Source organism: Anolis sagrei, chromosome 5 (assembly GCF_037176765.1).
Source record: "Anolis sagrei isolate rAnoSag1 chromosome 5, rAnoSag1.mat, whole genome shotgun sequence".
NCBI classification, from domain to species: Eukaryota; Metazoa; Chordata; class Lepidosauria; order Squamata; family Dactyloidae; genus Anolis; species Anolis sagrei.
Genome location: NC_090025.1, coordinates 8,884,611 through 8,901,124, shown reverse-complemented (window position 1 = coordinate 8,901,124; position 16,514 = coordinate 8,884,611). Strand labels below are relative to the sequence as shown.

Genomic DNA, 16,514 nt, shown 5'->3' with positions numbered 1-16,514 from the left:
TAACAGTAGGAAAATTACAATTATGAAGTAGCAACCAAAATACTGGGAATGTTTTTCCACTTCTGGGGGTCACCACAACATGAGTAACTGTATTAAGGGGTCGCGGCCATTAGGAACGTTGAGAACCACTGTATTAAAATATTCCCATCCAAACCCAAGTAACAAAGGTGGAGGCATTACTTTTCATTCAGCCCTCGTATTTTTCAGATTTCCCCAGTCAAGTTTTAAAGTTGCAGAATATAAGTAAATATTTCGTGCTGTATCTGGACATCCTTGAGAACCTCAGGTCATTGAGTCAGGCCAACCGGTCATTTGATCACCTATTGTTTGATCATGGTCAAGTCTTGTCAAATATTCTGAGCCAAGAACAATTTGGTGTCCGCTTCCATTATGGCGCAATTTTGTTGGCAAGGGAGAGTGGGAGTGAACCAAGCCATTCTGGTTTGTAGGAGATGACATTGCGGAATTTCGCAATTAGCTCGATGTGATTAAGACCTGAGTCATGTTCACTGCCCTTGGTCACGGAGACCCATTAGTATTTAGCATTATTTAGCATACCGAATCTGGAGTTTTGAAGGAAAGGTATCAGTGTTCATTTGTTGGAACAAAAGCAAATGGAGCCATATGGAGCATCGGAAACTACAGTTACAAGTTGCACTTGGCACAGTCCTTGATGGGTTTCGGGCCACTTGTGCATGTAATGAAGAGTCACAACATTATCTGCTGAATCCAGAGAGCGCATGTAACCAAATGTTCGGTAACCAGTAACAGACTTCAGTCTTAATGAGTTTGTTCTGCCACCTTTTAAAATAATCTTATATTGCATCTTGTAACAGTCAGTCTCGTAAACCTGTTTGGAGTTGTCCAAAGAGTCAGGTCATTGTTTTGAATCTGTTGAGGGTAATTTCCTTGTGTTATCCTGAGTCCCATAGTGGCTTACACTTAACACATAACACTTAACACAAGCTGTCATGGTTCCTGGCAGATTTCATGTCTGTGTGCTTTCATTTCAGGTGTCAGCATCCTGGGTACCCATCGTGCACAGATCTTTTGATAGCCAAGCAAAACAATAATGTGACCCACACATTCTTGTGAAAGAGGTCAACCCTCCTGTTCAAGGAGCTTCATTGGCTGCCGTTTATTTTCCGAGCCCAATTTAAGGTGCAGGTGCCCTGAACGGTTTGGGACCAGCCTACCTGCGTGACCGCATCTCCGTCTACGAACCCACGCGTTCACTTCATTCATCTGGAGAGGCCTTGCTCGTGATCCCGCCTGCCTCTCAAGCGTGTTTGGCGGGGACACGAGACAGGGCCTTTTCTGTGGTGGCCCCCCGACTCTGGAACACCCTCCCCAAAGATCTTAGACAGGCCCCTACATTGGCAGTCTTCAGAAAGAACTTAAAGACCTGGCTGTTCCGATGTGCCTTCCCAGAATAGGAAATCTCCAATACCAAGTCCCAGAAGCACTTTATTAGAACTAAGATTGCTGCAGTCTGCACACTGCACTTCCCTATAATCCTTACATATCACCTGTCACATCAGCACTTTTAATTCCTGTACCCTTCACCCTGGCCCGGTCCAGTTTTATTGTGTTTTGGTGTATTGTTTATTGCTTGTTGTTTTAATATTGCTTTAATTGTTTTTAATTTGCTTTAGGTTTGTATTGTTATGTTGTGTTTGAGGCCTTGGCCTTTGTCATCCGCATCGAGTCCTTCGGGAGATGCTAGCGGGGTACAAATAAAGATAATACTAATAATAATAATAATAATAATAATTGCCGATTATGCTTGAAATTTCTCTGAGTGATACGACAATCATCCTGAATCAATCTGTCAACCTTTTGCTTGTGAAACTCGGTGGTTGCTGTCACAGGACATCCAACTCTTTGTCATGCAAGTCAGATGTTCCCACCTCAACATCTTTAAACTTACTTGCCCAAAGATGCACAGTACTCACATCAACACAATCACCATGAACAGCTTGCATTCTCTGATGAATCTCCTTTGGAATGACAACTTCTGCTGTCAAGAATTCAATGACAGCACATTACTTAAATCGCTCTGACCGACCGTCTGTCCAGGGTTCCATACTTTGCACTTTAACAACACAACCGTTCAATGCTAAGGCTTTCTGCCCAAATGGAACTGTAGAGGAGAGTCTACTGAACAAGCCAGTTCCTGCCTCATACCAGTACTGCCATCTGTTGAGGAGTTACGAAGGTGGAGGCATTACTTTTCATTCAACTCTCGTAGACAGTATTTAACTGTTTGAGGAAAAAGGATGACCACTGTATTAAACTGTATTGAAAAGAAGCACTTCCAAGCCAAGAATATAATAGAAGTGCACCAGAGGATCTAGGACAGTGGTTCTCAACTTGGGGTCCCCAGATGTTTTTGGCCTACAACTCCCAGAAATCCCAGTCAGTTTACCAGCTGTTAGGATTTCTGGGAGTTGAAGGCCAAAAACATCTGGGGACCCCAGGTTGAGAACCACTGATCTAGGAAATGCCTCGCACATGTATTTTGCCAGCTGTTGGTAAATGAAACGATGGATACTGATCCCAATGACCGACTGTATATGTAAGTTTAAATATGTTGGTCCAGATCCATCACTGTTTGAGTCCACAGTGCTCTCTGGATGTGGGTGAACTATAATTCCCAAACTCAAGGTCAATGTCCACCAAACCCTTCCAGTTTTTTCTGTTGGTCATGGGAGCTCTGTGTGCTAAGTTTGGCCCAATTCCATCACTGGTGGAGTTCAGAATGCTCTTTGATTGTAGGTAAACTATAAATCCCAGTAACAATTGCCAAATGACAAAATCAATTTTTTTTGGAGTGGAGGACATAAATTGGACTGTTAGGTGTCTTGTGTTCAAATTTGGTGTCAATTCATCCAGTGGTTTTTGAGTTCTGTTAATCCCACAAACGAACATTATATTTTTATTTATATAGATGTAAACTTGTATTCATGCAAAGATAGGGAAAATATTCCCTGTGGATACAGATTTGTATTATACTGCTAAGTCAGCATTTTCCAATTTCGTGCAATGGTGCTATCAAGTTTGAAGCCCAATTCGAAGATGTTTCAATACATAGCAGAATGAAGCATTAAATAAAAGTTCGGCTTACAAGTGGCCAAATTCTGTAGACATCTACCTCCATCCAGCGTATGACTCCGCTCTGTCCTTAACTTACCCTGCCAAGTTACTCCGTAGATATAACACTACACACACTAAGTGTACCAACACTATGTAAACATGGGATTAGCAGGGTGAAGGAAGGACACCCTTCCAGTCTTCAGTCTGTGCTGCAGCAGATCGCAAAAGTCAAACAAAGGAAAAAGTGTGGGCATACAAAAGTACGGTGTACGGAGTCAAACAAATCGGAAACTACAACATAACCAGCTTCCAGATTGTGGGATAGAATTAAGCTTACGGACCATATGTCGTGAACCAAATGCAATGGTTCATTATGGGTTTCCAGGCTCAATCCAAAGGGATTGTATTGATCATAGAATCAAAGAATCAAAGAGTTGGAAGAGACCTCATGGGCCATCCAGTCCAACCCCATTGTGCCAAGAAGCAGGAATATTGCATTCAAATCACCCCTGACAAATGGCCATCCAGCCTCTGTTTAAAAGCTTCCAAAGAAGGAGCCTCCACCACACTCCAGAGAGTTCCACTGCTGAACGGCTCTCACAGTCAGGAAGTTCTTCCTCATGTTCAGATGGAATCTCCTATGTTGTAGTTTGAAGCCATTGTTCTGCGTCCTAATCTCCAGTAAGAAGAGAAGGCTGAGAGAAGACATGATAGCCATGTATTTGAGGGGAAAGAAAGGAGATTCCATCTGAACATTAGGTAGAACTTCCTGACTGTGAGAGCTGTTCAGTAGTGGAACTCTCTGCCCCGGAGTGTAGTGGAGGCTCCTTCTTTGGAGGCTTTTAAGCAGAGGCTGGATGGTCATCTGCCAGGAGTACTTTGAATGTGATTTTCCTGCTGCTTGGCAGAATGGAGTTGGACTGGATGGCCCACAAGGTCTCTTCCAACTCTGTGATTCTATGATTCTATAATCTAGGTACCAGAAAACAAGCTTGCTCCCTCCTCCCTGTGTCTTCCTCTTACATATTTATACATGGCCCTTATCATATCTCCTCTCAGCCTTCTCTTCTTCAGGCTAAACATGCCCAGCTCCTTAAGTCACTCCTCATAGGGTTTGTTCTCCAGACCCTTGATCATTTGAGTCGCCCTCCTCTGGACACATTCCAGCTTGTCAATATCTCTCCTGAATTGTGGTGCCCAGAATTGGACACAATATTCCAGGTGTGGTCTAACCAAAGCGGAATAGAGCATGGGGAGCATTACTTCCCTAGATCTAGACACTATGCTCCTATTGATGCAGGCCAAAATCCCATTGGCATTTTTTGCTGCCACCAAGGCTTTAATGTTTTGGACTAGCAGATCAGGGAGGGCAGGAATCTATGGTGTGTCCCATCGCCCCATAGAATCATAGAGTTGGAAGAGACCTCCTGGGCCATCCAGTCCAACCCCATTCTGCCAAGAAGCAGGAATATTGCATTCAAATCACCCCTGACAGATGGCCATCCAGCCTCTGTTTAAAAGCTTCCAAAGAAGGAGCTTCCACCACACTCCAGGGCAGAGAGTTCCACTGCTGAACAGCTCTCACAGTCAGGAAGTTCTTCCTAATGTTAAAGAGGATAAAGATACAGTTGGACTGGGGTTTGGTTCTTGATCTCCTTCACGTATACTGTTTTCAATACTATTATTATCTAATAGTATTATTATACCATTATTAAAATATCAGTAATGGTATATTGCTTTGTACAATGAGGAAGTATGGAAAAGTAAATAGTGTGTTCGCCCAGGGACCTGGGAGATCTAGGCTCGTGTCCCTGCAGAACTCGCAGGGTGCCTTTGGAGTCGGCACAGTCTCTTATATAGACATGCTTCACAGGTTCGCATAAAATACGAGGGTTGAATGAAAAGTAACGCCTCCACCTTCATTACTTGGGTTTGGATGGGAATATGGTAATAAATCAAAGGCAGAAATAATCCTTAGAATGTGCTCTTTAACTACCACTATTCACTTTTCCACATAATCACCAGACAATTGGAGACATTTCTGCCAACGATAAGCAATCAGGTTAAAGGACAATTGATAATGTTCACTATGGCATGGAAGAGGATTTGGATAAGTTAAACGGCGTAATCATTAGTAGATGGCTAGCTAAACAGCCACCAGACGGGCAATAGCTAATCAGAATGTAAGTATACTGTTTTAATCTTTATTTATTAATGTTCATATATAAGTGTTATATTTGTTATTCTGTGTTTTATGATGCGGCATTGAATTATTGCCAATTGTAAGCCGCCCTGAGTCCCCACAGGGGCTAAGAAGGGCGAGGTAAAAATGTTCGTAATAAATAAATAAATAAACAAGTTTTCTGAAGCCATCACAGAAGAAGTCGACACTCTGTTTCCGCAACCAGCGTCAGCATCCTGGGTACCCATCGTGCACAGATCTTCCGATAGCCAAGCAAAACAATAATGTGACCCACACGTTCTTGTGAAATGCTGATTATGCATGAAATTTCTCTCTGAGTGATACGACAATCATGCTGAATCAATCTGTCAATGTTTTGTTTGTGAAACTTGGTGGTTGCTGTCACAGGAGGTCCAACTCCTTGTTTGTCAGATGTTCCCACCACAACATCTTTAAACTTACTTGCCCAACGACGCACAGTACTCACATCAACACAATCACCATAAATAGTTTGCATTCTCTGATTAATCTCCTTTGGAGTGACACCTTCTGCTGTCAAGAATTCAATGACTGCACATTGCTTAAGCCGCATTGACTAACCATCTGCACAGGGTTCCATGGTTTGCACTTTAACAACACAACCGTTCAATGCTAAGGCTTCCCACCAAAACGGGACTGTAGAGGAGAGTCTACTGAACAAGCCAGTACCTGCCACATACCAGTACTGCCATCTGTTGAGAATTTACGAAGGTGGAGGCATTACTTTTCATTCAACCCTTGTATATGGAACTAATACCATTTGTAAAAGAGTTGTTGTTATTCTTATGATGCACAATAACCTGTAGCTCAGGCAGGGAGATCTTCCTAATAAACTATAGCTGAAGAAGGCTGAAATCCTACTACAAGAAGACGGAGTCTAACTCTTCACTCACAACGTTATGAGTCAATTTTGCAAGAGTGAACTGCAAGAGCAAACAATTCCAACCTCAAATGAGCAATGCGCTACAATGCGACCACATATCCAACTATACTATACCATCACTTCCACACTCTTTGACTGAAAATAGAATTGGAGGATTTTTTTTTTCGTGTCAGGAGCAACTTGAGAAACTGCAAGTTGCTTCTGGTGGAATATATTTCAGATTTCAATATTAATGTCAAAAATACGTAGTATGATTTTACATAGGATTCGGTTTGCTAGTAAATCCTATGTATCCTTTGGTTTGCTAGTAAAACTGAATGGCTGTGTCGCAAAATGATGTATGTCCAAATAGTGTGAGGCTATGCGCTCATGCATCGTTTCCTAGTTTCCTAGAGGCCCACGGCTAGCCGTTGATTGAAGATGGACACCAGATTAGACAGATCTAATCCAGCAAGACAATTCTTAATGCTCTTCTTATCTAAATCAGTGCGCAAGCATTTCTGGAAAGAGTCAGGCACAGCCTCACACCCCCTTTCCAAGTTCAACCGCTATCTCCTTGAGCTCCACATGCTCATTTATGTTTCATACACATCAGCAGTTTGAGCCGCCGGAGCTACAATTCTCTCGTAAATGAGGCACTCTTTGGAACGCTTCCATCAACGCGCATAATGCTGAACATACTCCGAGCCAGCGCATTATCTCAGCACAAAGCATGCCCAGCTGATGCAGCTCAAACTAGATCGCACTTCTAGCAGCATTGCTGGGGGAAGGGGAAAGAAAGGGCTTTGTTTGCAAATGTCTCCCTTTATTTCCTTCCAGCCACCATCCAAATAAAACAGAAAACAAGGTGCAAAGCTCATTGCAGAGGAATATCTCTGAGTGATGAAGAAATATAGTAAATACTGCAATTGTCGGTTATGCAAAGATGTGATGAATATTTCCAAATGTAGGGTCTTTGCATAACAAATTGAAATAGTTACCATATTTCTTCAATTCTAAATGTACTTTCCCCCATATAAACATATCTAAAATGGGGTATGTCTTAGAATCATGAAATAGAAAGATAGATAAATAGACCACACCTGGAATATTGTGTCCAATTCTGGGCACCACAATTCAAGAAAGATATTGACAAGCTGGAATGTGTCCAGAGGAGGGCGACTAAAATGATCAAGGGTCTGGAGAACAAGCCCTATGAGGAGCGGCTTAAGGAGCTGGCCATGTTTAGCCTGAAGAAGAGAAGGATGAGAGGAGATATGATAGCCATGTATAAATATGAGAGAGGAAGCCACAGGGAGGAGGGAGCAAGCTTGTTTTCTGCTTCCTTGGAGACTAGGATGTGGAACAGTGGCTTCAAACTACGAGAGGAGATTCCATCTGAACATGAGGAAGAACTTCCTGACTGTGAGAGCCGTTCAGCAGTGGAACTCTCTGCCCCAGAGTGTGGTGGAGGCTCCTTCTTTGGAAGCTTTTAAGCAGAGGCTGGATGGCCATTTGTCAGGGGTGATTTGAATGCAATATTCCTGCTTCTTGGCAGAATGGGGTTGGACTGGATGGCCCATGAGGTCTCTTCCAACTCTAGGATTCTATGATTCTATATAATTTGATATTTTAAGATGTACTCAATTTTTAAAAATGTTTATATGGGGAAAAGGTGGATCTTAGAATAGAAGAAATATGGTAAATATTCTAATATATATGTGTATGTGTGTATATATGTATATGTATGTGTATATATATGAATGTGTGTGCATGTGTTGTTGAACACACACACACTCATGGCCAGAATCACTGGGTTGTTGCGTATTTTCCGGACTGTACGTCCATGTTCCAGAAGCATTCTCTCCTGACTTCCAAGGATACCTGCCATAGATGCAGGCAAAACATCAGGAGAGAATGCTTCTGGAACATGGACATACAGCTCATAAAACACACAACAACCTAATGTGTATACAATATAGATACATACACACACATACAATAGAGTCTCGCTTATCCAACCTTCACTCATCCAACATTCTGTATTATCCAAAGCAGTCTGCCTTCCGCCCGGATCCACAGCTATTTCAATACATTGCGATGTTTTGGTGCCATATTTGTAAATTATAGTACTTACTACATAATGTTACCGTGTATTGAACTGCTTTTTCTGTCGATTTATTGTGAAACATGATGTTTTAGTGCTTAATTTATAAAATCATAATGTAATTTGACATTTAACAGGCTTTCCCTTGATCCCTCTCCAACATTTTCACTTATCCACCAGCCTGTTTATGTTGGATAAGCGAGACTCTACTGTCTGTGTGTGTATGTGTGTATATATATATATATATACACACACACACACACACACACACATATACATATACATACACACACACACACACACACACACACACATATATATATATATATATATATATATATATATATATATATATATAATCAGTGGTGTTTAGAATCGAAGAAATACGGGAATAAGACTGGGGTTGTGAAACAGACCACAATGGCATTTTATCTCCAGACTGCAGGAGTTGATAAAAAGGTAAATAGTCCATTTGAACACAAAAATGTCAGCTTTGTTATGGTTTTTAACCTACATCCAGCATGCCCAGTGTGGAACACATCTCACCACACTAAAACAGTGGATGTGGCTCTTAATGAGACATGCCGCATTATCACGGGGTGTCTGCACCCTACACTACTGGAGAAATTACACTGCTTAGCTGGTATCACACCACCTGACATCTGCCGGGAAGTTGCAGCCAATAGTGAAAGGACCAAGGCAGAGACATCTCCAGCCCACCCCCTGTTTGGGTATCAGTCAGCACGTCAACGACTTAAATCAAGACATAGTTTTCTAAGATCTACAGAGACAGTCGCTGGAACACCCCAGCAAGCGAGAGTCCAAAAGTGGCAGGCTGATACCAAATAAGTGACTCCCCCTGGGCACACAGAAAACTGGGCGACTTGGAAGGCGCTGAACAGACTGCACTCTGGCACCACGAGATGCAGAGCCAATCTTAAGAAATGGGGCTACAAAGTGGAATCCTCGACATGCGAGTTTGGAGAAGAGCCAACCACAGACCACCTGCTGCAATGCAACCTGAGCCCTGCCACATGCACAAGGGAGGATGTTCTTGCAGCAACACCAGAAGCACTCCAAGTGGCCAGATACTGGTCAAAGGGCATTTAATCAACTACCAAGCTTGCAAACTCTGTATTTTGTCTGTTTGTTTGTTTGTTTAAAATGTAATACAAATGTCTGGTTGCTGCTGACACAATAAATAAATAAACCTACATCCAGGATTTTTTTTATTAAAAAAACTTAAATTGTGTGATTTATTCCAGGGATGTTTTCTGAGAACAATGAGAATTCCAATATATTGTTGGGACAGTGAACATTTCTGCGCAGCCAGAGATTGTTTGTAGGGACTGAATCGAGACTATTTCATAATAACCAAAACACAGAGCCAGAAAACAGCAGGGAAAACATTTGTTCCGAGTATGTGTTGTTCCTCCGTTTTTCACAGAAACAAAAGGGGAGGGAGAATGCAACCAATACAATGCCTGTCTTCCAATCAGTGTTATTATAAGGTGCATCTAGACCAGTGGTTCTCAACCTTCCTAATGCCGTGACCCCTGAATACAGTCCCTCATGTTGTGGTGACCCCCAACCATCACATTGTTTTTGTTGCTACTTCATAACAGTCATTTTCCTACTGTTATAAATCATAATGTAAATATCAGATATGCAAGATGTATTTTCACTCACTGGGCCAAACTGGGCACAAATACCCAATGCACCCACATGTAAATGCTAGTGGGGTTGGGGGAGGATTGATTTTGTAATTTGGGAGCTGCAGTTGCTGGGATTTATAGTTCACCTATAATCAAAGAGCATTCTGAACTCCACCAGCAATGGATTTGAGCCTAATTTGCCATACAGGACTCCCATGACCAACAGAAAACAATGGAAGGGTTTGGTGGGGATTGACCTTGAGTTTGGGAGTTGTAGTTCACCTACATCCAGAGAGCACTGTGGACTCACACAATTGTGGATCTGGACAAAATTTGGCACAAATACTCAATATGCGCAAATGTGAACACTGGTGGAGCCTGGGGAAAATAGACCTTGAGTTTTGGGAGTTGTAGTTGCTGGGATTTATAGTTCATTACAATCAAAGAACTTTCTGAACTCCACCAATGATAGAATTGGCTCAAACTTCCCACATGGAATCCCCATGACCATCAGAAAATACTGGGTTTCCTATGGTCTTTGGCGACCCCTCTGACACCCCTTTGTGACCCCCTCAGGGGTCCCTACCCCCAGGTTGAGAAACACTTATCTAGACTGTAAAATTAATGCACTTTGATACCACTGTCACGACTCAATGCTATAGGGTCCTAAGATTTGAAATATGGAAACTACAACTGCCAGGATTCCATAGCACTGAGCCATGGAAGTGAAAGTGGGTGTCAAAATGCAACAATTCTGCAGTGTAGATGCACCCATCGTCACGTGGCAGGTGGCTGTGATCGAGGGACATTGTTTACAACTCAGTAGCACAAAACACAAGCCCGGTTTTGTGCAAATTCAGCAAGAAAACACAACTTGGGAAGATAAGAAAATGCCCTGAAGGAAGGTTAAAAGAGTTTCTAAAGATGGTACTTTGTGTCCACTGCCTTGAGTTCAAACACAGCTTGGAAAGGTAACACCAATACAATTTCTAAGCTCCACTGCTTCCCCTATTGTCTATGTTTGTATTTCAACACAATTCTAGTTCTCCGGAGAGAGCTCCCTGTTTTGTACATTTTGTCCATTTCATCATTAGCTGCGTTTGGGGCAAAAGAGAAAGGGGGGGGGGGAGAATAATTACAAATAAAGCAGGCTTTATTCTCTGGCAAAAGACTAGGCGTGTTGTCACTCCCGCTGTTGAAATGTCACACTCGCAATCAAACACACCAAAGAGGAAATAATCCCGAAAATGAAGCGGAAAGGGAAAGACTGGAGAGATGTGTCATTTGGAACAAAGGTGGATGCCACAGAAGACAAGGCGCGTGCGTTCCATCGTTTGTGGGTGTGACACAATGCACTCAAATGGGACTAATTAACCGCAAACCTTCGCACAGAAGCAGCGTGCGCCGGGGTAGGATTTTATTAGTCTCAATACAAACATACATTCCCAAAACAAATGCACACAAGGACTCCGTTCCAATAAATCCTTGTACAGATGCAACACCTTTCTGATCCATAACAATAATAATAATAATAATAATAATAATAATAGTAATAATAATAATAGGAAAACTCAAGATACCTCTTCCTTCTGTCTCAAATGATATAGTATTTAGTCTTAGCATAAATATGAGGATACAGATTTAAATTGGGGCTCAAGGAAAGGAGACAGAAAGAATCAGAAACCATGAAGACGGACAGCTCCATCGGACAAAGGGAAAGATGGAGACACAACAATAGACACCAGTGGCTCTATCTAGCCAGTATCCACGACATACTGGAATAACTGGGGGAGAAAGGACACACAGACACACAGAAATAACCAATGTCAACACTTCCATTTCTCCTTTACTCATTCATCTGATCGTTAGAAGACATGGCTGGAAGGATGTCTTTGTTACCTTGTTTATACTAATGTACACCTATGGAATTGGGTGCATTGAAAAGGTGGGTTGCAAAGAGGGTGAATTAAAGAGGAGTGGGCTTTAGAATAAGGACAAGGGCATCAGTAATAGAGCTAAAGGAAAGGGGAATACTGAGCTGAAAACATATTATTATTATTATTGACACAAAAACACAGTTGTGACACAGCAAACAAGATATATATGCTGGATTTCCTATCACGAAATCACAAGTAGAACACTTCCCAAGCGTTTAGGATTGTGTGATGATGATATTATTATTATTATTATTATTATTATTATTATTATTATTATTTGAGTCTTCTTTATCCAAAATGGGGCCAGAAGAGTTCTGGATGTCAGATATTTTGGAATACTTGCATATATATTCCAAATGGGGCCAGAAGAGTTCTGGATAACATATATTTTGGATAATGTATTGTCGAAGGCTTTCATGGCCGGAATCACTGGGTTGTTGTTGGTTTTTTCAGGCTATATGGCCATGGTCTAGAGGCATTCTCTCCTGACATTTTGCCTGCATCTATGGCAAGCATCCTCAGAGGTAGTAAGGTCTATATTTTGGATATTTTGCATGTATATATAGTGTCATCTCTGCTTTCAGACTGGGTCCTATCTCCAAGAGAGAGATAGACAGATAGATAGATATTAGATAGATAGATGGTAAAGGTTTCCCCTGACATTAAGTCTAGTTATGTCCGATACTGGGAGGTGGTGCTCATCTCTATTTCTAAGTCAAGGAACCAGCATTGTTTGCAGACACCTCCAAGGTCATTTGGCCAGCATGACTGCATGGAGTGCTGTTACCTTCCCACCGGAGCAGTACCTATCGACCTGTTCACATTTCCATGTTTTCCAACTGCTAGGTTGACAGAAGCTGGGGCTAAACAGCGGGAGCAAACCCTGCTACCCGGATTCGAATTGCCAACCTTTCACTCAGTAAATTCACCAGATCAGCGGTTTAACTTGCTGCGCCACAAGGGACTCCATGATAGATAGACAGTCAGCCCCAGCTTCTGCCAACCTAGCAGTTCAAAACATGCAAATGTGAGTAGATCAATAGGTACAACTCCAGCTGGAAGGTAACAGCGCTCCTTGTAGTCAAGCCGACCACATGACCTTGGAGGTGTCTATGGACAATGTCGGCTCTTCCGCTTAGAAATGGAGATGAGGACAAACCCCTAGAGTTGAACACAACTGGACTTAATGTCAGGGGAAAACCTTTACCAAAACCTATACCTATATATATATATATATATATATATATATATAGTGAGGTATCTTGGAGATAGAACCCAGTCTGAAAGCGAAGGTGACACTATAACACTATATATAGGTGTGCGTGTGTGTATACCTATACCTATATACATATATATACACACACACACACACACACACACATATTATATTGACATATCTTGTAGATAGGACCCAGTCCGAAAGCGAAGGTGACACTATAACACTATGTGTGTGTGTGTGTGTGTGTGTGTGCGCGCGCGCGCGTGTGTACCTATACCTATACCCCCCTCTCCCTCCCTCTCTCTCTATATATATATATGAGATATCTTGGAGATAGGATCCAGTCCGAAAGCAAAGGTGACACAATACACACACATGGAAGACTCAAATAATAATAATAATTTTTCAGCTCAGTCTGAAAATACAGAGAGAGAGAGAGAGGAGAGATATCTTGGAGATGGGACCCAAGCCTAAGCATTCAATTCATTTATGTGTCACATATAATGTAGCTTTATGTAATCTTTGAAATCGTTTTGCGCCTGAAATAAAGTTTGTGCACTGAACCGTCCGAAAGCAAAGGTGACATTATTTCAGCCACCGAAGTGAACAATTTTGGAGCATTACAAGTTTATGTGTATGGGTACTCAAATCTATTTATTGTTGTTGTTGACCATGGTAGAAAAATATTGGGGGGGGGGATATTAGGGGTCTCTAAAATGACAGGAGAATATGAAGGGACTATTAAGGAGGGATCAAAAATAATAGCGGAATATTAGGGACCTATTAAATAGGTTAAATAATAGGAGAATATTAAGGGTTTATTAAGGGAGGGCTAAAAGGACAGGAGAATGTTAAAGTGAAGATAATGAGGGCTCTACAATGGGAGGAAAATATGGTTGTGTTGGATAAGATGGTAGAATATTATGAGGGTGGTCTACAAGGATTGGAGAGTATATATTATATATATGATCCTCTCTGATATTCTCTGACCATTTTGGACACACACACCACTTATATATATATATGAGAGAGAAAGACCTGTAAGGGGGGGGGGGGAGAAAGGAGGGAGGGAAGGAAGGAAGGATAGAAGGAAGGGAGGATGGGAAGAAAGGAGGAAGAAGGAAAGGAAGGGAAGAAGGAAGGAAGGAAGGAAGGAAGGAAGGAAGGAAGGAAAGAGGGAGGGAGGGAGGGAAGAAAGGAGGAAGAAGAAAGGGAAAGGAAAGTGGGAAGGAAGAAAAAAGGGAGGGAGGGAAGGAAAGAAGGAAGGAAAGGAGGGAGGGAGGGAGAAAAGGAAGCAGAAGGAAAGGAAACAAGGAAGGGAAGGGAAAGGAAAGAGGGAAGGAAGGAAGGAGAAAGGAAAGGAGAGAGAGGGGGGGAGGAAAGGAGGCAGAAGGAAAGGAAAGAAGGGGAAGGGAAAGGAAAGGGGGAGGTAAGGAAGGAAGGAGGAAAGGAGAGAGAGGAAGGGAGGAAAGGAGGCAGATGGAAAGGAAAGAAGGAAGAGAAAGGAAAAGAAAGAAAAGAGTGAAGGAAGGAAAGAAGGAAGCAAAGAAGAGGGAGGGAGGAAAGGAGGCAGAAGAAAAGGAAAGAAGGAAGGGAAAGGGAAAGAAAGGAAAGCATGAAGGAAGGAAAAAGGAAGGAAAGGAGAGGGGGAGAGGAAGAAAGGAGGCGGAAGGAAAAGAAAGAAGGAAGGGAAGGGAAAAGACAGGAAAGCATGAAGGAAGGAAAGAAGAGTGAGAGGGGGAAGGATGCAGAAGGAAAGGAAAGAAGGGAAGAAGGGAAGGATGGAAGGGAGGGAAGGAAGGAAGGAAAGGAGGGAGGGTGGGAGGAAAGACAGAAAGAGGGAAGGAAGGGAAGGATGGAAGGGAGGGAAGGAAGGAAAGGAGGGAGGGTGGGAGGAAAGACAGAAAGAGGGAAGGAAGGGAAGGAGGAAAAGGAGGGAGGAGAAGAAAGCGAGGAGGGAGGGAGGAAGAAGGAAAGTAAAGCAAAGGAAGGAAGGAAGGAAATAAGGAAGGATAGAAGGAAAGGAAGAAGGAACGAGGGAAGGAAGGGTGGTAGGGAGAGAGGGATGAAGAAGAAATTGAAAGGAAAGAAGGAAAGAAAGAAAGAGGGAGGATAGAGAGAAGAAAAGAGTGGAAGGGAGGGAGGAAAAAGGAGGAAGAAGAAAAGAAAAGGGAGGGAGGGAGGATAAAAAAGGACAGAGAAGGTGGGAGGAAAGGAGGAAGAAGGGAAGGAGGGAAGGAAGGAAGAAAGGATGGGAAGAAGGGATAGGGAAGAAAAGGTGGAAGGAAGGGAGGAAGAAGGAAAGCAAAGGAAGGGAGGGTGGAAATAAGGAAGGATAGAAGAAAAGGAAGAAGGGCAGAGGGAAGGAAGGATAGTAGGGAGAGGGGGATGAAGGAAAGGAAAGAAGGAAAGAAAGAAAGAAAGAGGGAGGATAGAAAGAAGGAAAGAGTGGAAGGGAGGGAGGAAAGAGGAGGAAGAAGAAATGAAAAGGGAGGGAGGGAGGATAAAAAAGGACAGAGAAGGTGGGAGGAAAGGAGGAAGAAGGGAAGGAAGGAAGGATGGGAAGAAGGGATAGGGAGGAAAGGGTGAAAGGGAGGGAGGGAGGAAGAAGGAAAGCAAAGCAAAGGGAGGGAGGCTAGAAAGAAGGGAAGAGGGAAGGAAGAGGAGGCTGCCCTGTCCTCCCTCCCTGCCTGCCTGCCAGCCAGTGCCTACCTCTCTCCGTGGGTGTCGGGGGAAGAATCCTGGCCCTTCAGCCTGGCGACGGGAGGCAGCAAAGGCGGAGAAGGAGGAGCAGCAGGAGCAGCAGCGGGAGAAGAAGAAGAAGCAACAGAGGCGGCGGCGGAGACGACCGGCGTCGGCCTGCTCCTGGGCAGCCGGACCTCCTGCTCTCCTTCCTTCCTTCCTTCTCCTCCTCCTCCTCTGGGCCCGCCTCCCGCAGCAAGAGGAGGGGAGAAGAGAGGAGGAGGAGCTTGAGCCTGAGCCTGAGCCTGCCCGGGGCTGCAGTGCCTCAGGGCGCGTGCAGAGGGCTTTGCACGCCAAGCGGGCTCATCTCCCCAGTCGCAACACCTGCACTCGCCATCTGCGGAGTGCCCTTCATTTCCATTGCTTTCCTGTTGCCTCTTTTTTGCCTTCTGGCTGACCCTGAGCATGTGCAGAGTGCTTTTCCTTTCCATTGGTTTCCTTTTTCCCTCCTTTCCATGGAACTGGGCCTTCTGGCTACAATGCCCATGAGCATGTGCAGAGTGCTTTTTGTTTCAATTGCTTTCTTGTTACCTCTTCTTTCCCAGGAACTGGGCCTTCTGGCTACAGTCCCCCTGAGCATGTGCAGAGTGATTTTCATTTCAATTGGTTTCCTTTTTCCCTCCTTTCCCTTCTGGCTACAATGCCCCTGAGCATGTGCAGAATGCTTTTCATTTC

At 43.3% G+C, this 16,514-nt stretch overlaps 1 protein-coding gene across 2 annotated transcripts in view; it reads right to left on the bottom strand.

The window, feature by feature from the left end:
- Positions 1-16,023, bottom strand: part of SMOX (spermine oxidase) — a 76,515-nt gene extending 60,492 nt beyond the window's left edge. For both annotated transcript variants that reach the window (XM_060779421.2, XM_060779422.2), the window contains exon 1: positions 15,810-16,023. The gene's annotated coding sequence lies outside the window, so the exon portion shown is untranslated. The remainder of the gene's footprint in view (positions 1-15,809) is intronic.
- Positions 16,024-16,514: the final 491 nt, after the last annotated feature.